This window comes from Bactrocera latifrons, unplaced genomic scaffold (genome assembly GCF_001853355.1).
Source record: "Bactrocera latifrons isolate USDA-ARS-PBARC rearing strain unplaced genomic scaffold, ASM185335v1 scaffold_164, whole genome shotgun sequence".
In the NCBI taxonomy this organism is placed as follows: domain Eukaryota; kingdom Metazoa; phylum Arthropoda; class Insecta; order Diptera; family Tephritidae; genus Bactrocera; species Bactrocera latifrons.
In genome coordinates, this window is record NW_017535119.1 from 426680 (window position 1) to 435711 (window position 9032).

A 9032-nucleotide genomic window follows, 5' to 3' on the forward strand; every position below is an offset into this window, starting at 1 on the left:
GCAATATTTTAACTTATTTCAAAGTTATATTTGTGAAACCATATTTTTATTAAAAATAAAATATTTTACCTCTATAAAATTACCGAATGCTGCATTTTTGAGAAAAACTGCAAATCTCTGCTCTGTGGTTATGGGCCTACTTGTTGGGCTTCCCAACAGTTTGGAGCAGAAAAAGAAGTGGAGGGTCGAGTGCATTTTAATTAACAATGAGAAAATGTGCAGCTAAATTACAAACTAGCTTGAAAACTGAACCGAAAAATGAACTCTAGTTAAGCGTAGATGTATGTGTGTAGATACATATTGTTCTATGTCTGTATGTAATTACAAACGAGCCAAATTTCTCAAATTTATTTATTACTTTTCCACAGCAGCAATTTTCTGAATAAATATGAAATTAAATTCGAGAAAAACATACATACATACGTACAGACAACCAAACACTGAAAAAACAAGGCCGGCAGCAACATWATACAACAACAAAAAACTACTGTAAATTTGAAGTCAAATGCCGAAAACTGCCGAGAGGTCAGAGATATCGAAGGTTTCGCCCACTGCTTGGCCTATGAGCATGGCCAGCGCTTGTTTCTATGCATGTAGGTGTATGAGTGTGTGCGTGTGCTGCTTGTTTACACACATGCCACAAACGTTTGGCAAGTGCCTCCTCTCGAAAAATAACAATTGACATGCTGCCTCCGGCCTGAAGTGGACAACATGCTGTGCYCTGACCTCCACACGTGCACTTGCTCTCCAGCTTGGCATGTRTGTGTGTGGGTTGTTGTTCCTGTAAATTATATTTGTGCGCTTACGAAAACATTGCTTATATGAAAATTTGTTTAAAACACAATATAATAATTTCTCAATTTCGGGTTGAGCAGCACACAACAGCCAGCAGCCAGCAGCCGGTTGTCATTTGTCTTTGGCCATGCCCCTCTAGGMGACTGCAGCAGGATATGGTTATGGCTACGGCTACGGCTACGTTTGCTTTGTTTCCTATTTTATTGCGCTCGTATTTTCTGGCACTCAGCCGGCAGCGGCAAACAGTCGTCGAGGCAGTGAGCCAACCACACGGCTAACTCACGCACACACAYACATCCAGACAAATTCTGTGCTGTATATATTGTTGTGTGTGTGCGCTGTTGACAGCGTGTGGCAAGCAATGTGCACCCACTCAAAGGCCAATTAAAATTTGAACTTCTGGTTACGAATTGAATGAATGGTAAATGTTGACCAAATTATTGTTGTTGGTTTGGCTTTTTTTTTGATTTTGTTGCGTATGAGTGCATTCGACTGTGTGTGTATGTGTAGAAAATTCAGTTGTGGCATTGTACAATAACAAAAACCCAAAAACGACAACAACGTGAGAAACAGAGAAAATTTAAAATAATATAAATTTTGACTAAAAAAGTGAAAAAGTTAAATAAAAATTAAAAAAAAGAAATAAATAAAAAAGTTAAAAAAAAATTAGAAAAAAATTTAAAATAACTGAAAAAAAAAACAGAATAAACGTTAATCATTTAATTTTTTATAGCATAAAAGGGTATAAAAAGAAATTTTTCTTGAACTTGATCGCTYAGTTTGTATGGCAGCTATATGCTATACTAATCCGATTTTGGCAATACATCCGCATATTATAGCGCTGCTAGAGAAAATAAACTGTGCCAAATTTGGTGGGTATATATAACCAAATTTAACATTTTTCTTACAAGAACTTGACTTTGATCTGTCAGTTTGTATGGCAGCTATATGCTCTATATGCTCCGATCTAACCAATTTCTTCACAGATGGTATAAATATGTCGAATATTATTCTATGTCGAATTTGGTGGGAATGGATTGTCAAATAAAAAAGTTCTCCACAGAAGACCTTGAATTTGATCTGCCAGTTTGTATGTCAGCTATATGCTATAGTTGTCTGATCTAAACTATTTCTTCGCAGATTATAGAGATATATCGAGTACTAATCTGTGCCAAATTTGGTTAGGATACATAGACAAATAAAAAACTTTTTTACACAGGGACTTGAGTTTTATCTGCCAGTTTGTATGGGAGCTATATGCCGCAGTTGTTTGATCTGAACAATTTCTTCGCAGATTGTATACATATATAGAATATTGATCCATTCTAAATTTGGTGAGGATACATTGACAAATAAAAAAGTTTTCTATACAAGAATTAAAGTTTGATTCTTCAGTTTGTATGACAGCTATATGCTATAGTTAACCGATATCCGCAAAGCCGATAAATAAGCAGTAAATTGATAAGAATAGGACGTGCGCAACATTTCCGAACGATGTATCACAAACCGAGGGACAAGTTGGCATATATACAGAGGGACAGTCATAAGGACATGTCCAAATTGAATCAGCTCGTCACGCTAATCATTTATATGTATGTATATATACTTGTTGGGGCCTCCTATCTTTCCTTTCGCGTTTCACAAACATCTTAACAAATTGCATATACCCTGTTGTGGGTATAAAAATATACATATACACATGTACTCGTGTATATATGTAAAAGCAGCGCAGCAACTCCTTGCGGCAATGAGAGTGCAGTTATTTTTTCCATAATAAATATTCTGCATTAGCYTGTTGGTATGTGGCAAGCTATGTTRTGTGTTGTTTTTCAATTAGAGCAACAAATTTGTGGTTATGGCAATGGAAGTTGTGCTTACATTTAACAGAAAAATAGTTGTTGAAACAAAACTTATTTGCGTAATGCAAATTGGTARACAAAAATCATAAAAGAAAGATTACAAGCGATAAATTACCTATATCCGGTGGCATATTACCTATTGGTGAAGTAATAATTGTTATTTTGATATTCAAATTGCTATTACTTTTCAATAAATAATTAAATTACTCAGTTTTTTCAGCTCAAAGTCAATTTTTGCGAAATATGAGAACTATTGTTGACTCTTCTTAAATTCGTACACTCACCMTCACCGAACAGGAARAACTCTTTTTACTTTAAGGTGMCTGGGGGTAATGCTGTTTYAAAGCCTTTAAATGTTTTGAAAATACAAATATAGTTTACAGGCGGAGGGAACAGGCTAGATTTAACTCACAAAATAAGAACTGAATTCTCCTAACTATTTCTCCCTGTCGCTCTCTAACTAACTCTCTCCCTCTTGTGTATTTCCTGTTTTAAATAAATTTAGCTACCAAAGAATGAATATYGGACGACGCACCTCAGTCTTTAGTGGGCCCATTGTGATAACACCGTGAGTAAAGCCTCCTCACCCTATTGGCTCCTCTCTAAACCACCACAATACTCTTGGAAAATCTCTCTCCATTTTAACGTTCATAAAACTGTTATCATTTGTTCTACTTTTAACCATGTAGTACCGATAATATCATCATAACTTTTGGGAGAGGTGCAAAAATACATAAAGAATACTATCTTCTCTACAAAAGCTCTTTTTCGGCCTAGCAATTTTATGACTTTACTTAATACTATTGTTCTCTTCATATTCTTACAAGCTACTCCCTTTCATTTTGCAGATTTTATTTGTATTTTACGACTACTGGCACAACATATTGTCAACGGATTGCGTCAATAAAATATGGCAACCACGACCACTTTGACCAAAGGACATGGATTAAGTAATCAGCATAATGGGTCATTCGTTAGAGTTGGATGTTTTTAATGCTATATTTATTCAAATAAAGCGAAATGAAGGTTTATTAGTGAGGGCATCTTAAAAATAARTTTTAAGTTATATTAGTAACGGGTGTTTCAAAAGGAATGTTTTTTAAGGATATTTTTTTGGTTTTTTTCTTCAAAATGGTATTAATAAGGTGTGTTAATAAARGGTTTTTTGTTAGGATTTCTTTTGCTTTTCTTCGAAATAAAAATATTAATGGGTGTCTAAAAAAKAGTGATAAAGGGTGTTTAGTTAGGATATTTTTTTTGTTTTTTTCTTTAAAATAGTATTAATAATGGGTGTTTCAAAAAAAGTTATAAAAGTGCTTTGTTAAGATTTTTTTGCACTATTTTTTGAAAATGGTATTAATAATAGGTGTTTCAAAAATAGTGATAAAGGGTGTTTTTAAGATTTATTTTTTTCTTGCTTTTCCTAAAATATATATTAATAAAGTCTGTCTAATATCTGTTTCTAAATATTGTAGTTTTCTGCCAAGTAAATGAGTGAATTTTTAGGATTTTTGTTATCGTATTTTCAAGGCACTGGGTATAATGGGTGATTAATTACGATTACTTTTAAATTTTTTCAAAGTTGTTATGAGTTATGTACAATCCGTTATAATCTGGCTAATATTTAAAGCAATATATTTGCAAAAAAACAAAAAAATAATGGGTGCTTCGACGGGTTTGCTGTCCTTATATTATTATATAAGGAGTAATTTTGTACARATTTTCATTCCAAATGTTTCAATTGTTAAAATTATTGAAAATTATTGTATATAATATTTTATTTTGCTATATTATTTACTGAAGCACCCKTTATATATTTTATCACTTTTACTTATATGTCGAAACCGAAAAGGAAGCTTTTAGTTGACTTATTTGTGATTTGTGATGTGTTTCTACAAGACAACCTGTATTCTTTTACGACTTTGCTTTTAATSCCGACACATTTATTCAAATCACCGCGTTTATCACAGGTTAAAATCTATTTCTCTTCCTATTTTTATAGCTGGCTCATAAATACTTGGGTTTTATGCCGGTTTGTTWGTATGTATGTAAAATAAGTACTATTACTGTAAATACAAAACGCATAAATCAACAAAATRGAACAAATATCCATTAGCCAGATTATGTAAACAACTAAAAGGCTTCTTAAGCAGGTCTGGGTTTATTGGAGATTCGTTATGGCCACTCACAATTTTGATTTAAGCTTAGTATATGCAAAATTTTGTTTAATTTTTCATTAAAACAAAGTATACCATAAAAGAGCCCGATTTTGATTAGTCAGCTTGTATGGCAGCTATATGCTAYAGTTATCCGATCTGAATAATTTYTTCAGAGTTGACATCGCTGGCTTAGAAAATAATKCATACCAAATTTTGTGAAGATACCTCGTCAAATGGAAAAGTTMTCCATACAAGGGCTCGATTTTGATCAGCCAGTTTGTATGGCAGYTATATGCTACGGTGATCCAATMTGAAAAAATTCTTGGACRATTATATCGTTGTTTCGTATAATARTTTATGYCAAATTTCGTGAAGATACCTCGCCAGATACAAAAGTTTTCCATACAAGGACCTCGGATATGACAGTCGGACATGTCTAAATAGACTCAGCGCYCTCGTTTGCGTACATCATCGTTGAGTATGTGTCGACCAGGAAAGCAATTGATTTTGAAGACTCCCTAAAATTATGAGCCATAACCGCATTTGGTTTAAGCTTTCTAAATCAAATATCTACTAGTGCCTACGCATACAAATGAGCTACAATTAGTGGGTTACATTAGCCGTTACTGTTAAGCAGCTCTACAGCAGTAATGAAAGCTTTCAAATGGAAGAATATTGCTTTCAATGAACGCTTCTGTCACGAAAAATATATTTCAGGTTAAACATATAAGCATATATAGTTATTAGGGTATGTCTAGTTTGTGTTAACTTGGTACTTGTGTTAGAGGCTTGAATTAAAGGGCAAGTGACAAAATAATTAAGTTCGATAATGTTTTGTAAAGGGTTTTTGAGCAATAAGATAGATAGTAATAAGAGTATAATAATAAATATAATACTGGTATTCAATACAGATAAAACTATGTTATCAATGAGAATGAGAATACAGTATATTATATGTATAATATATAGCAACTTAATACAGATCAAACTGTCTAATGAATAAGTATGTTGAAGTTCGAATATGAGCATATGAGTTTTAAGCTATGACTGAATCGACTTTAATTATAGATATATATAAACATTTATAAATGTATTATAAGTATATAAAATGCATCTTTCTCACACCGCCAAACTGAAAGGCTTCGTAACGAAGATAGACCACTTATTATATATATATATTATAGCTTATAGCTTATGCTAAATATTTTGGTTTGTTAGGTTAATCTCGATTCTACTTGTAATAAGAAGACTTTATGATATCATAGAGCGATGTTCTGCAACTCATATGAATTCATTCCAACACCTTTGATGAGATGGGTTAAGGTGTTATATCTGCTTATATATCAGAAAAATGTGTCTTTTATGATTTTATTTTTGAAGAGGCATTTTATTTACTAAAAAAATTTAAATGATACATACTTCCACAATATAATACAATTCAATAATCTGCAATTCAATTTAAAAGATTTTGGATTCCCTTGACGCCGTAGTCAGTCTGCTGGAGAATTCTCAAAAAGATGAGAGTGGCGTAGAGGCAAATTTTTCTCCTTAAAATCATCTACTATCTAAAATAAAACTAAATATGTTATAACTAAAGATGAAGATAATCAATGATCGAAATACATGTCGAAATTTTTGTCTTCCGAAAAACGTTTATTATTGCAAAACAATTTACATTTCAAATTGGGTTTGAAAATCGCAGTTATTATAAAAATTTTCTTCTTCGATTCTGATGAAACAAATATCAAGTCGTCCGGTCTTGTCATTTCTTAAACAATTTCCTCACGGACTCTGTTAATAGTGTTTCGAGAAGAAGGCTTATAAATTGTGTATTGAGAGCCGACTTCAATGTGTTAAAAATTCTTTAAAAAAAGCGTATCTATATCTCTAAAACTATTTGCCAGCTTAAATTAGATTTTTTAGAAAATATTCTCCAATATATATGTACGTTCGATATATAAAGGTTGCCTTTTTATAATTGGAGATTTGGTAACCACAGCATACTTACAAACTGAAAACGCAGTACTTTATCGTAAAGTTTGACATATTTGTTGTTATTCATATTCAGAACGTTTTGACATGCGAGCACTATTTGTGCTACAGTAACTTAAAACATTCTGCTCGACCAAAACATAGAATTTGGGAATCGATGAATTTTATTAAATTTTGGTGATGAAGTTTCATTAAGGACCAGTGTTACTTAGTTATGTGATGAATTCAATCGTGGTTCTATATCACACGAATCCGAATCTCGTGAAGGTCGTCAAAAAGTTGTTGTTTCTAAAACTATTGTTGGTTTGCACAAGCTAATATTGTCAGATCGCCATGTTACCTATCGTCAGATAGAGGTAAAGAAAGTTGTTCAGTTTGARGTTGTTCTTGGTGGATACCACACAAAAAGTACTATAGCGATGTTCCGAAATAGGTCTATGAACACGCTCGAACATAAAACCAAAGCCTGTCGATAACAGTATGAAAACCACACATTTTCAAAATGACGCACCCTAATTTTGGCTTAAGCCCCCTGGTAAGCATTTACAACACACCAAAACATTTTAAATGGACGAGGATTTTGTCAGCCAACWACAAATTACCGAAAATGAAAATTATAAAAATTATAAAAGCAACTGTAAATGCCCATCGCACCATCCGCGCTGCACACCAATCGCTGCTGCATACATTTGCATCGTTATTGTGGCACTTTAAATTACCAACACAGGCAGTAGGTGGCACATAGAGCGCCACCACAAACGACGAACAACATATTGAACAATTCAATCGCGAATCGAAAATGCCAGCGAATTGCCACATCCGGAGTGTGCGGACGTAGTGCTAACAACAACAACAACAACAACAAAAAACAGCAAATGAAAAGTTTAAGTGCGACTGTGGCGTGTGGCGTGGCAAATTGTTGTACGTAATTGGCAAAATGAAACTTAATTGCGGCCAAAAATAACAAAAACAATGAAAAAGTCTGCAACAAATAAACTGCTATGGACAACAACAACATTTTTTTGAGGAAAGTAAAAGCCATAAAATTTGTGGCATTTGAAAGAGCGAGAGAGAGTGAGATAGGGAGAAATACAAAAATGTTACTGCAGAGTGACAAAAAACAATGATATCAACAGGAACAACAAGAACAACAAAATATAATACAACRAAAACTAGAGTAACAATATTTGACAGCAGCAACACTAACAACAGCGATAAAAGCAACAAAAAGCTCTACAACGACAACGAAAATAACAAAAACAATATTAGCAACAACAACAAAAGCATAAAACTACAATAGCAATAACATAATCCACCAAAACAACGATAACMAAAATTACAACAACMATATTAATAACAASAAAAACAACAACAGCAACCCTATTCAACAGCAGCGACACCAGCAACAACAACAATATCAACAAAAAGAATACTACACAACAACATGACCGAACGCAGCAGTAACATTCAGTAAATATAAAACAAATGACAGCAGTGAGAAAAACCGCAAAGCAACAACAAATGGCTCTGTGGCTCAATCACAATTAATTGTGTTGCACATTGGCTCTGATTGTGTCGTCGCCTGACTGTGCCATCGTCGCGCCGTCGAACGTATCGACAGACATACCGACATATGCAGGCAGGAAAGGCAGTCCGCTTGTTGTTGTTKTTGTTGTTGCTCGGTCGCAGTTGCTCTATTTGCCGCTCACCCACACATTATTGGCATATGGAAATTTTATTGGCCAATTGTGGGTGCATGCCGGAGTCGGGCAGACGGCCTCAGTTCATATATCGTTACCACACATCTACTATGTTGCAGCAACATATAATGCAACGATGGTTTTAGTATTTTTGGTTGCCATTTAAATGTATAATTTTTGTGAATTTTTCGTTCTCAATATTTTTGCCGCCATTTTCTCTCTTTTYTTAGCGAAGTATATTTTTACCGAGGTGGCAAAGCGCCGATGGGTGTCCAGATAGCTTGTTTTGGTGTTCATTGGAGTTGATGCTCAATTTTTATTTGTTTATTATTAAAACTTAACATTTTTAATTAAATATATTGCCAATACACTTGTTGTGCGTCCTTGACCTGACTAACATAAGTGTGGTTAGGTTAGGAATTAAGGGGGTATTCTACTTTAGAATTTTGAAAAATTCGATTTTTTTTCATATATTTAAAGTTTAGACCCTTAAGAACATATCCTCCAAAAGATTTTTAAAAACTAAA